Genomic DNA, 14,505 nt, shown 5'->3' with positions numbered 1-14,505 from the left:
ATGGGGAGAAGGCAGGACAATGGGTTGAGAGGGATAATAAATCAACCTTAATAGAATCACAGAGCAGACTCGATGGGTCAAATGGCCTAGTTCTGCTCCTATGTCTTATGGTCTTACTATGTCTTTAATTTTCAGAAAGCCACTGACCTCATCTTCTAATGCAATCAGTGAGTGAGGCTCCACTCATTTCAGAAAATCCCAACAATTCATCACCCACGAATGAAGAAATTCCTCTTCCTGTCAGTCATCAGTGTCCTGACCTTGACCTTGAGATCCTCATTCTGAACTTCTCAACCAGGAGAAAAATGACCACACGAATGGGACTTTGATGAAAATCTTTGTGTCTTAACTCACAACAGATGAGGTCCCAGACAGCTGGAATGTAGTAAATGTGCCTTTGTTCATTGACGGAAATAGGGATAATCCAGGCACTTACAGGCCAGCGATCCTGACATCAGTGATAGGAGAGTGATTAGAGATGATGTTTAGAGACAATATTGATGGACACTTAGAGAAGTAAGGGCTGATTAGGGATATTCAGTATGGCTTTGTGTGTGGTAGACCTTGTAAAATTAAACAAAGGAGCTTGATGAGAACAAGGAAGTGATGTTATCTACGTAAACATATGAAAGTAAACATAAGGGATTTGATAAGGTTGATTCAGAAGGTAAAACAATTCATGAGATCCAGGATGAATTGCAAGTTCAGATGCAGAACTAACTCGTCCAGAGAGGAGGGATAGAAGGCTATTATTCTGGCAGGAAGTTCGTGACCAGAGGTGTCCCACAACGATCAGGGTTGGGAGATCAGTTGTTTCTGATCTTTTATTACAAAAACCAAAAACTTTTTTTTGGGTTGTATATGTGTACAGTCAGTATACTTGAACTTGAACTTGGAAACAGACCCTTCTGACACAATGACTCCACTCTGACCAATTACACCCATGTTACCAATTAGCCTACTAACCTGTACATCTTTGGAATGTGTGAGGATACTGGAGCACCCAGAGGAAACCCATGTGGTTATGGTCCTTACAGATCCTCATCATCATGTGCCATGTTGCATGAAACAGGCAATCATGGTCTTTCCATGAACATGATTATTCTTGGCAAATTTTCCTACAGAAGTGGTTTGCCATTGTCTTCTTCTGGGCAGTGTCTTTACAAGATGGGTGACCATTGTCATTATCAATACACTTCAGAGATTGTCTAGCGACACTGGTCACATAACCAAGACTAGTGATATTCCCTAGCTGCTTATACAACCTGCTCCCATGGCATCACACCTTGATTCCGGGGGGGGGGGGGGGGTGTGTGGCTAAGTTGGTGCTACACCTTGCCCAAGGGTGACCTGCAGGCTAGCAAAGAGAAGGCGTGCCTTACACCTCCTTCGGTAGAGAATTATCTCCAGCCTGCCACTCCTACAGTTAAGAGCACTGAAGTACAGAGGGAACTTGGGGTCCAAGTCCATTGTCACTGAAAGTGGCTACGCAAATTTTAATGGCATAGAGATAGATAGATAGATAGATAGATACTTTATTCATCCCCATGGGGAAATTCAACTTTTTTTCCAATGTCCCATACACTTGTTGTAGCAAAACTAATAACATACAATACTTAACTCAGTAAAAAATATGATATGCATCTAAATCACTATCTCAAAAAGCATTAATAATAGCTTTTAAAAAGTTCTTAAGTCCTGGCGGTTGAATTGTAAAGCCTAATGGCATTGGGGAGTATTGACCTCTTCATCCTGTCTGAGGAGCATTGCATCGATAGTAACCTGTCGCTGAAACTGCTTCTCTGTCTCTGGATGGTGCTATGTAGAGGATGTTCAGAGTTTTCCATAATTGACCGTAGCCTACTCAGCGCCCTTCGCTCAGCTACTGATGTTAAACTCTCCAGTACTTTGCCCACGACAGAGCCCGCCTTCCTTACCAGCTTATTAAGACGTGAGGCGTCCCTCTTCTTAATGCTTCCTCCCCAACACGCCACCACAAAGAAGAGGGCACTCTCCACAACTGACCTATAGAACATCTTCAGCATCTCACTACAGACATTGAATGACGCCAACCTTCTAAGGAAGTACAGTCGACTCTGTGCCTTCCTGCACAAGGCATCTGTGTTGGCAGTCCAGTCTAGCTTCTCGTCTAACTGTACTCCCAGATACTTGTAGGTCTTAACCTGCTCCACACGTTCTCCATTAATGATCACTGGCTCCATATGAGGCCTAGATCTCCTAAAGTCCACCACCATCTCCTTGGTCTTGGTGATATTGAGACGCAGGTAGTTTGAGTTGCACCATATCACAAAGTCCTGTATCAGTTTCCTATACTCCTCCTCCTGTCCATTCCTGACACACCCCACTATGGCCGTGTCATCAGCGAACTTCTGCACATGGCAGGACTCCGAGTTATATTGGAAGTTTGATGTCTGGAAAAGAGGGCAAGAGCTACAAGGAAACGTTGGTTAGACTTGGTTTGTTCTCCCCAGAGAGTTGAAGGCCAAGGGGAGACCTGATAGAAGATTCAAAAGTTATGGGAAGCACGTACAGGATAGAAACTTACAGTCAGAATCTATTTCCTGAGGTTGGAATGTCAAGTGTCAGAGAACAGGCTCTTAAGATTAGAAGGGAGGAGCTTAAAGGTGACATGGTGGGCAAGTATTTTTGCACAAGGTGGTAGGTGTGTAGAATAGATTTCCAGGGGTGGGAATGGAAGCAGGAAGTTTGGTGGAGTTTCAGAGGTTCTGAGGCAGACATATAAACATGACAGGCATGAAGAGATATGGATGATACTCAGGAAGAAGCAGTTAGTACAAAAAGGCATCAAGATGGGCACAACATAGTGGGCCCATAGGCCTGTCCAGAGCAGCAGTGTTCTATGTTCCATGTTCTGTGGAACCCTCCATTCCTATAACCCTCTGCCTGGTGACATCATGTGTAACTTTCTTCTGAGTGGTAGCAATGGGGTTAAGTCTGAAAGATAGAAATTGAATCTCCATAGATCCCTCAGTTTTGCCGCGATGGTTGCTAGGGTAGTTAAGAAGGCAAAGGAGTTGGCCTTCATTTGTCCAGAGACTGAGGTGAAGAGTTGCGAGCTAATGTCTATTAAACTCTGGTTACACTGTGCTTGGAGAATTGAACTCAGTTCTCTGCATCTCATTATTGGAAGGATGTGGAAGCATTGGAGAGAGTGCAGAGGAGACTTACCAGGCTGATTCCTGGATTAGAGAGCATGTCTGATGAGAAAAGTTTGAGTGAGCTTGGGCTTTTTTTCTTTGGAGCAAAGGCAGATGAGAGGTGTCTTGATGGATGATAGTCACAGACTTTCTCTCAGGGACTGTGCCCTCTGTACCTTGACTCCCCCCACTAGAGGAAACATCCTCTCCACCTAGGCCTTTCAATAACCAATACGTTTACATTCTTCTTCAGAACACCAGGGATTAATGGCCAGTACCCTCAAATGCTCCTCATATGTTAACCCTTTCATTCCTATAATCATTCTCAAGAACCTCCTCTGGACCCTCCCCAAAGCCAACACAGCTTTTCTTAAATAAAGGGGCCCCGAATTGCATACTATGCTCCATGTGCAGTCTGACCAGTGCCTTATAAATTCTCAGCATTTCATCCTTGCTTTTATATTCTGGTCCTCTCGATTTGAATGCTAATGTTGCATTTGCCTACCTTTGTCAGATTTTCATAATAAATTGCAAAAAGCTAGCTTATTGTATGAAGGCTCAAGGTCTCAACAGTAGTCAACTGGAAGCAACAAAGGTAGTGGCCAGCTGGCAACTGTGGTAGTGGAGCAATGAATCTACTCCAAACCATCCACAGTTGCATCTATGACTTCAACAGAGGCCAGTAAGTAAAACCAAGCTGACCAATTTCTTGGATTGTCATGATACCAATTTTTTTGGATAGATTTTTGCATGGTAGGGGAATTAAGGGTTGCAGGGAAAAGGCAGGTGGGTGGAGGTGAGTCCATGGCCATATCAGCCATGATCTTATTGAATGGCAGAGCAGGCTCGATGGGCCAGATGGCCTACTCCTGCTCCTATTTCTTATGTTCTTATGTTCTTAAAAACTCATCAGAATCACATGGGAGGAAAACATTTTTCCTGATGTTAAAAACTCAATTTTAATATTGGGTGAATAAGTAATATAAAGCAATTAGTTTTCAGCTTAGAAAAATCAAGGGTTATGCGGTAGGGATATTCTAGGCATTGTCAGCACAGCATTGTGGACCAAAGGGCCTGAAATATGCTGAAGTATGTTCTATCTTGGACAGGTACATGGACTGCAAAGGAATAGAAGCTTATGATCAAATGGAACTACCTTGGATGGAACATCCTGATCTGCATGGACCAGTTGGGCCGAAGGGCCTGTCCCCATGCTCTATAGCGTATAAGAGTTATTGTAGCTGAAATATCAGTGCTACTAGGACCTCAAGCTAACACCAGACATGAGGGCTGGCCAGGGGAGGTAAGAAATTCTCCACAGGAGGGAAGAAGTGTCCATTCACATGCTCCTCTGTCTGTCCTCTGATCCACAGACAATAACTAAGACATTAACGAGAAATATATAAAGGAGTAGAGCCCAAGTACCCTCAGACTCTCCTCTGCCCAGCCTGTGAGTTTCCTAGGCATTCCACAATGAAAATCTGGAATGTGAGCAGTGTTTTCCAGCCACAAGAGATTCTGCAGATGTTGGAAATCTTGAGCTACGCACACAAAGTGCTAGAGGAGGCCAGGAAGCATCTATAGAAAGGAATAAACATTGGCATTTCAGGCTGAGACCCTTCTTCAGTACTGGATAAGAAGGAGGAAGAAATGAGAATAAGAAGGTGGTGGGAGGGGAAGGTAGGGAAGTAAGAAGCTGGAAGGTGTTAGGTGTAAGGGGCTGAAGAAGAAGGAATCCAATAGGTGATGACAGTGGACCACGTGCCATGCGGGGGTGGGTGGGGTGGTTTATTTGCCAATTTAAAGCTGCTTCTGCTGTGTCGGTCACTGATTGGCCCATTTAAAGGACGTTTCTGTTCTTTCCCATTGGTTCACTGGAGCACCACGGCACCAGTTTTCAGTTCTGGGCACCTCGAGGATATAAGGATAGCACATGTTTCTTTCTTTCGCCTCCGGGGCCTGCTTCAGGCTGAAGCTGCGACCAGTGTCATGGGACCATTGGGAAAGAGTGTTGCAGACATGGATGGCCACCCCACCCCACGTTTGTTCAGTTAAGTACTCATTTCTAGCACGCTTAGTCCTGCAGTTTTATAGTTTGGTGTGATTTAGTGGCATACCCATTAAGTTGAAGGATGACAGAATATCCAGTATTGTAGTAGCAGTATCTAGCCACTAGTTTGTGTAGTTCACGCTATTCTAGATGAACCCTTGTTTAGCTGGATGTCCAGTTTGGTGATTCACTGTTCATTTAATAGTTAATGTGCCCATTCGCAATGGGTCTTCTGTTTCAGTCAACGGATCCTCAAATCTGCCTCAATGTTACACCTTGGAAGAAGAGGAAGGAGGAGGAGCCCCAGAGGGAGGTGGTGGGCAGGGGAGGAGAAGAGGTAAGATGGGAGCCATAATGGTGAATGAAACAAGAGAGCACGGGGATTAGGGAGAAGTTGATGTTCTTGCCGTCAGGTTGGAGACTACCGAGATGGAATATGAGATGTTGCTTCTCCAACGATAGTGTGGCCTCATTGGGAAACTGTCATGCAGCCTGCTGCTACTTATTACAGAGCCTCACCTAATATATCTATCTGAGAATCATCAGAGTTGTCCTTGGACTCTGCTCAATGTTGCTGGCCGTGTTCATGTTGTGTGGTGGTCACCAACACTGTTACAATAACCCTGCTCACCTTATATGTCCTCCCATCACTAGTTTCTATGGGTCATCCCAGATAAGACTGCCTCTGATATAGTCAAAATGTGGGTAAGACGTCTGACCAGGAACAACCCATCCGACTCAGCCTAGAGGTTAACATTTAGAGTATCTTGCACTAGGATTCCAAAGTCCCCTTGCATCTCTGCATTTTGAATTCTGTCCCTATCTAAATAATAGTCTGCCCGTTTATTTCTTCCACCAAAGTGCATGACCATACACTTTCCAACATAGTATTTCATTTGCCATTTCTTTGCCCATTCTCCTAAACTATCTAAGTCTCTCTGCAGGCTCTCTGTTTCATCAACACTACCCGCTCCTCCACCTATCTTTCTAACGTTGGCAATTTTAGCGATGAATCCATTAATGCCGTAGTCCAAATCATTGACATACATCATAAAAAGCAATGGTCCCAACACCTTCCCCTGTGGAACTGCACTGGTAAATGGCAGCCAGCCAGAATAGGATCCCTTTATTCCCACTGTGTTTTCTGCTGATCAGCCAATGCTCCACCCATGCTAGTAACTTCCCTGTAATTCCATGGGATCTTACCTTGCCTCATGTATGGCACCTTGTCAGAGGCCTTCTGAGCATCCAAGCACACCACATCAACCACATCTTCTTTTTCTACCCTGCTTGTAATTTCCTCAAAAAAGTTGCAGTTTGTTAGTCAGGCTGGGTTTTCCTTTCAGGAAACCATGCTGACTTTGGCCTATCTTGTCATATGCCTCCAGCTATTCCGTAATCTCATCCCTAACAATCGATTCCAACAACTTCCCAACCACTGATGTCAGGCTAGCAGATCTATAGTTTCCTTTCTGCTTCCTCCCACCCTTCTTAAATAGAAAAGTAACATTTGCAATTTTCCAGTCATCCGGTACAATGCCAGAATCTATCGATTCTTGAAAGATCATCGTTAATGCCTCTGCAATCTCTCCAGCTACTTCCTTCAGAACCCAAGGGTGCATCCCATCAGGTCGAAGAGATTTATTCACCCTCAGACCATGAAGCTTCCTGAGCACCTTCTCAGTCATAATTTTCACTGCACAAATTTCCCTGACACTCTTGAATGTCTAGTTTACTGTAGGTGTCTTCCACTGTGAAGACTGATGTAAAATATGCATTCAGATCCTCTGTCATCTTTGCGTCTCTCATTACAATATCTCCAGTGTCATCCTCTATTGGTCCTCTATCCACCCTCAATTCTCTTTTACCCTTTATATACTTAAAAAAGCTTTTAGTATCTTCTTTGATATCAGTCACATTTCATAATTCATCTTTTTCTTCCGAATGACCTTCTTAATTTCCTTCTGCAAGTTTTTAAAAACTTCTCAACCCTCTATCTTCCCACTAGCTCTGGTTTCCTTGTATGCCCTCTCTTTTGCTTTTATTTTGGCTCTAACTTCACTTGTCAGCCAGGGTAGTGGCCTTCTTCCCTTTGAAAGTTTCTTCTTATTTGGAATATATCTGTCTTGCACTTCCCTCATTTTCACAGAAACTCCAGTCATTGCTGCTCTGCGGTCCTTCCTGCTAGTGTCCCTTTCCAGTCAACCTTGGCCAGTTCCCCTCTCATGCCACTGTAATTTCCTTTATTCCACTGAAATACTGACACATTGGAATTTAGTTTCTCCTTCTCAAATTTCAAAGAGAACTTGATCATATTGTGATCACTGGTCCCTAAGGGTTTCTGAACCTTAAGCTATTTTATCACCTCCAGACCATTACATAACACTCAATCCAGCACAGCCAATCCCCTAGTGGGCTCAACAACAAGCTGTTCTAAGAAGCCATCCCTTAGACATTCTACGAATTCTCTCTCTTGAGGTCCAGTACTGACCTGGTTTTCCCAAACAGCTTTCATGTTAAAATCCCCAACGATTATCATGATATTGCCCTTCTGACATGCTTTTCCTATCTCCTGCTGTAATTTGTAATCCACATCCCGGATGCTGTTTGGAGGCCTGTAAACAACTGCCATTGGGGTCCTTTTACCCTTGTCATTTCTTAACTCAACCCATAGAGACTCTACACCTTCAGATCCTATGTCATGCCTTTCTAATGATTTAATATTATTTCTTATACACAAGGCACACCACCCTCTCTGTCTACTAACCTATCTTTCTGATGCACCTGGATGTTCAGCTCCCAATGGCAGCCATCCTTTAGCCACGTGTCAGAGATGGCCACAGCATCATACTTGCCAATCTGTAGCTGAATTTTAAGATCGTCCATTTTATTACTTATGCTGGTTGCATTCAAATATAAAACTTACAGTCCAATATTTGTTGCTTTCTGTTTTAACTGCACCATGCCTCTGTTACCCTGTAACTCATCCCACTGGCTATGATTATTCCTCATCTCCTGCCTGTCCTTTCTATAATCTCTGATGCACAGTATCTTTGATTTATTTCTGTTTTCCCCTTCCTCAGACCTATCACTCCAGTTCCCATCCCGCTGCCAAGTTAGTTTAAACTCTTCCGAACAGGTCTATTAAAACTGCACGCTAGGATATTGGACCCTTTAAGTTCAAGTGTAACCCATCCTTTTTGTAGAGGTCGTACCTGCCCCTGAAGAGGCCCCGTTGACCCATCTAGTCTGTACTGAGCCATTTAAACTGCCTCCTCCCATCAACCTGCCCTCCATACTCCTATCATTTTCTACAGTCATTTTCAGTGTACAGTCCGTTCTGCTGTTGCAGAATTTTGTGGGTGGTTGAATGTATGGAACTTCAGTTTAATTCTTTCTAATTTGAGCACAACATTCACAGTTTTGCCCAGGAATTGAAATAGGTCTCCATACCACTGGTCAGTGTGTTAATTCTCATGACATTCATTTTGTTAGTACAATAATTTATAAGGTCACAAGACATTGGAGCAGAATTTAGTCATTAGTCTGCTCTGCTGTTTTATCAAGGCTGATTTATTTTCCTTCTCAACCCCATGTTCCTGCCTCCTCCATGGAACTTTTTATGCTCTTTTCGAATCTGTTCTGAGCCGATACCATCTGGTCCTCTCCTCTATCGGAAAATTCTTTACATGTCCATACTCTCTATTTTTGTTATGTTTTATGTTTAATGTTCCTTCTAAATTCCCACAAGTATAGACCCAGAGCCATCAAACGCTCCTCGTGTATTAACCCATTCAGTCTCAGATTGGGCGGCATGGTAGTGTAGTGGTTAGCACATTGCTTTTCAACACCAGCATTCAGCGACCTGGGTGTTAGGAGTTTGTACATTCTCCCTGTGACTGCATGTGCTTCCCCGTGTGCTCCGGTTTTCTCCCACGTTCCAAAACGACGCATGGTTGGGGTTAATGAGTTGTGAGCTAAGCTGGCACCAGAAGTGTGGAAACATTTGAGAGCAACCCAGCACAATTCACCCTGATCTGATTTAATGTAGATGACGCATTTCACTGTATATTTTGATGTACATGTAACAAATACATTTAAAAAAAAATCTTAAATACTTTCATAAGCCTCCTCTGAACCCTCTCCAATGCAGATCATCCTTTCTTAGATATGGGGCACAAAACTGCCCCCAGTACTCCAAGCGTGGCCTGACCAATGCTTCAGCATTATGGCCTTGTTTTTATATTCTTAGTTCTCCCAAAATGAACACTAACACAGTTCCCTTTGTTACAACAAAACAGGGGGGAATTAGATCAAGCATTTCTGTTACACATGCTTACTTCTTTAATCTTTCAAATAAATACTACAAGTAACTGATGGCAGAAGGAACATAAAAGAGCTTCCAATGCTCATTTTAAACTTTCTGTTCTTTATTGTGGTTAGTTATTGCTGCTTCCCAGTCTTCAGCAGTTCCACTTTCTGTTAAGTGGTTCTACCTTCTGGCAGGTGTTACCTCATGCAAGCCAAGTTCTCATAGCCAAGGACACAAACTTCCCGAAGAGAAGATACTAACCATATTTTCATAAATACAGTTTTCCTAACTTGACCTTTTAAGGATTAGCTTTATTTGTCACATGTACATCGAAATATTGAAGGATGCAGTGAACCGTGTCCTTTGCATCAACGATCAACACAGTCGGAGAGTGAGCTGGGGAGGACGCCCACAAGTGTTGCCATGCTTCTGATGCCAACATAGCATATCCACGACTTACTAACCCAAATCCGTACATCTTTGGACTGTGGGAGGAAACGAAAGCACCTGGAGAAAACCTGCATGGTCACAGGGAAAATGTACAAACTCCTTACAGAGAGTGGCAGGAATTGAACCCCAGTCAGTGGCACTGTAAAGTTCAAAGTAAATTTATTATCCAAGTACATATATGTCACCATATGCAACCCTGAAATTCATTTTCTTGTGGGTATTCACAGTAACTACAGAAAGTACAATAGAACAATTATAGACCTGTTTATAATTATAGACCTGTCAGTTTTAATTATAGACCTGTCAGTTTTAATTATAGACCTGTCTATAATTATAGACCTATCAGTTTGACATCAGTGGTGGGTAAATTAATGGAAAGTATTCTTAGAGATAGTATTTATAATTATCTGGATAGACAGGATCTGATTAGGAGTAGCCAGCATGGATTTGTGCGTGGAAGGTCATGTTTGACAAACCTTATTGAATTTTTTGAAGAAGTTACGAGGAATGTTGACGAGGGTAAGGCAGTGGATGTAGTCTATATGGACTTCAGCAAGGCCTTTGACAAAGTTCCACATGGAAGGTTAGTTAAGAAGGTTCAGTCGTTAGGAATTAATGCTGGAGTAATAAAATGGATACAACAGTGGCTAGATGGGAGATGCCAGAGAGTAGTGGTGGATAATTGTTTATCGGGATGGAGGCCGGTGACTAGCGGGGTGCCTCAGGGATCTGTTTTGGGCCCAATGTTGTTTGTAATATACATAAATGATCTGGATGATGGGGTGGTAAATTGGATTAGTAAGTATGCCGATGATACTAAGGTAGGAGGTGTTGTGGATAATGAGGTGGGTTTTCAAAGCTTGCAGGGAGATTTATGCCGGTTAGAAGAATGGGCTGAACGTTGGCAGATGGAGTTTAATGCTGAGAAGTGTGAGGTTCTACATTTTGGCAGGAATAATCCAAATAGAACATACAGGGTAAATGGTAGGGCATTGAGGAATGCAGTGGAACAGAAAGATCTAGGAATAACAGTGCATAGTTCCCTGAAGGTGGAGTCTCATGTAGATAGGGTGGTGAAGAAGGCTTTTGGAATGCTGGCCTTTATAAATCAGAGCATTGAGTACAGAAGTTGGGATGTAATGTTAAAATTGTACAAGGCATTGGTAAGGCCAAATTTGGAATATTGTGTACAGTTCTGGTCACCGAATTATAGGAAAGATATCAATAAATTAGAGAGAGTGCAGAGACGATTTACTAGGATGTTACCTGGGTTTCAGCACTTAAGTTACAGAGAAAGGTTGAACAAGTTAGGTCTCTATTCATTGGAGCGTAGAAGGTTGAGGGGGGATTTGATCGAGGTATTTAAAATTTTGAGAGGGATAGATAGAGTTGACGTGAATAGGCTGTTTCCATTGAGAGTAGGGGAGATTCAAACGAGAGGACATGATTTGAGAGTTAGGGGGCAAAAGTTTAAGGGAAACACGAGGGGGTATTTCTTTACTCAGAGAGTGATAGCTGTGTGGAATGAGCTTCCTGTAGAAGTAGTAGAGGCCAGTTCAGTTGTGTCATTTAAGGTAAAATTGGATAGGTATATGGACAGAAAAGGAGTGGAGGGTTATGGGCTGAGTGCGGGTAGGTGGGACTAGGTGAGATAAAGAGTTCGGCATGGATTAGGAGGGCCGAGATGGCCTGTTTCCATGCTGTGATTGTTATATATATGTTATTATATATATGTTATAACAAATGAAAGACTGGACGAGCAAACAACCAGTGTGCAGAAGCCAACAAACTGGGCAAATAAAAAAGAAAAGGAAAGAAACAATAAATATAAATAAATAAGCAATAAATTTTGAGAGCATAAGAAAGAAGAATCCTTGAAAGTGAGTCCAGAGGTTGTGGGACAAACACATGAAACACTGCAGATGCTGAAAATCCAAAGCAACACACAAAAAATGCTGGAGGAACTCAGCAGACCAGGCAGCACCAATGGAAAAAAGTAAACAAACAGTTGGTGTTTCAGACTGTGACACTTCATCAGGACTGGAGAAAAGATGAGAAGTTAGAGCAAGAAAGTGGCGGGAGGGGAGGAAGAAATACATTGTGGTAGGTGACAGGTGGAACCGGGAGAGGGGGAGGAATGAAGTAAAAAGCTGGGAAGCTAATAGGTGAAAGAGATAAAGGCTGGAGAAGAGGGAATCTGATAGGAGCGGGTAGAAGAGCATCAACGAAAGGGAAGAGGGAGGAGTACCAGAGGAAGGTTGTGGGCTGGGGAAGAGAAGGGTGAGGAGGGAACCATAATGGTGAATGGAAAAAGAGAGAAGGAGAATTAGAGAGAAATTGATGTTTATGCCATCAGGTTGGCAGCTACCCAGACCCAATATAAGGTACCAGGAGGGAGATTAGTGGGAAGGGATGAATGGATAAGGGAGTCCTTTGTCAATTCCTCACTCCCTACTTATTTCCCTCCTTGTATTTATCCTTGCAAGTGGAACAAATGCCAAAACTGCCCCTACACCTCCTCCCTCACTACCATTCAGGGTCCCAAACAATCCTTCTAGGACAAGCAACGTTTCACCTATGAGTCTACTGTATGACAATGAGTCTACTGTGAGACCTGATGTAGATTGGGAGACCAGTTCACTGAGCACCTATGCTCCATCTGCCAGAAAAAGCAGAATCTCCCAGATGGTCACAGACTTCAGTTCTACTTCCCATTCCTATTCCAACATGTCACTCCACAGCCTCCTCTACTGCTGCAATGAGGTCACTCTCAGGTTGGGGGAGTAACACCTCATATTCCATCTGGAATGAACATCAAATTCTCAAACTTCTGGTAACTGTCCCCACCCCCTCACCATTCCCATTCCTGTTTCTCTCTCTCACCTTACTTCTTTACCTGCCCATCACCTCTTTCTGGTGCTCCTCCCCTTCCCTTTCCTCCACGGTCTCCTATCCTCTCCTATTAGATTCCCCCTTCTCCAGCCCTTTATCTCTTTCAGCTATCAACTTCCCAGCTCTTTACTTCACCCCCTGCCCCTCTCCCAGTTTCACCCATCACCTACCACCTTGTGCTTCTACCTCCCCTCCCCCAACTTTCTTGCTCCAACTTCTCATCTTTTCTCCCCAGCCTCGGCCCAAAATGTTGTCCATAGATGCTGCCTGGCCTGCTGAGTTTCTCTAGCATTTTTTCTGTGTTCCTTTTGTTGTGGGAACAGTTCAGTGATGGGCCAGTGAAGTTGAGTCAAGTGTTTCCCTCTGATTCAAGATGATTGTTGGATATTAACTTTTCCTGATTCTTGTGGTATAACCATTACACTATGGGGCCTCCCCTTCGTACCTCCACAGATAATTTAATCAGAGAAATGGCTTAATACTGTATATCTCAATATCTAGTGACTATGTTCTTTTTATTCTTGTATAGTAATAACAAATCCCATTTTTAGTCTGACATATTTTGTTAAAGTCAGTTCTGGTTCCCCAATACGAACTCCATTCTCTGGTGTTCAGAACAAGTCTGTCAGTGGAAAGAGTTAACTTCTCTGCTCTGGTAGCCTTTCAAACAAAGTGCCTGATATTGTAACAAACTATTACATTGCCTTTGATGTTAAAAGTTGACACATGGTCTTGGAGACGAAAGAAAAAAAAGAAATACAGTTAAAACCTTAACCAGAATCTTTCAATCCAACAAGCTGGGACCACACTTGGAGTATTGTGAGCAGTCTAGGGACCTTTATCTAGCAAAGAACGTGCTGGCCTTGGAGAGGGTCCAGAGGAGGTTCATGAGAATGATCTCAAGAATGAAAATATCGATGTATGAGGAGCCTTTGGGCTTGTACTTGTAGTTTAGAAGAATGGAGGGAGGGGTATCTCATTGAAAGCTACTGAATATTGAAACGCATAGATAGAATGGATGTAGAGTTGGATGTTTTCTTTAGTGGGGGTGTCTATAATCAAAGGGGATAGCCTCAGAATAGATGGACATCCCTTCAGAACAAAGAAGAGTAGAAACAGAGGGTGGTGAATCAGTGGAATTCATTGCCACAGATAGATGTGGAGACAAAGCCATTGTGTATATTTAAAGCGAAGGTTGATAGGTTCTTGATTAGTAAGGGTGTCAAAGGTTAAAGGGAGAAGTCAGGAGAATGAGGTTGAGAGGGATAATAAATCAGCCATGATAGGATGGAGCAGCAAACTTAATGGGCTGAATGGCCTAATTCAATTCCTGTGTCTATTGGTCATATAGTCTAAAACCCTCTGTGTGGGAGAAGATATCTAAAAAATCTAGCTATCACAGCTCAAAGTAAATTTTTTATCGAAGAACATATATGTCACCATATGGACCCCTGAGATTCACTTTTGCAGACATTCACAGTTGTTACATACCCTGGGGGTATTTTGTGACTGTCTTATGACCATGATGTAATTGGGTATCTGGTGAGCATGATGTAATGGTCTTGTGATGGTGGGGTGGTGTATTTTCCCACCAGTGTGAGGTCATGTGATGGCCTGTTCCA

Source organism: Hemitrygon akajei, chromosome 1 (assembly GCF_048418815.1).
Source record: "Hemitrygon akajei chromosome 1, sHemAka1.3, whole genome shotgun sequence".
Classification (NCBI taxonomy): Eukaryota; Metazoa; Chordata; class Chondrichthyes; order Myliobatiformes; family Dasyatidae; genus Hemitrygon; species Hemitrygon akajei.
The sequence above is the reverse complement of the archived record's forward strand: the minus strand, read 5'-3'. Positions refer to the sequence as shown.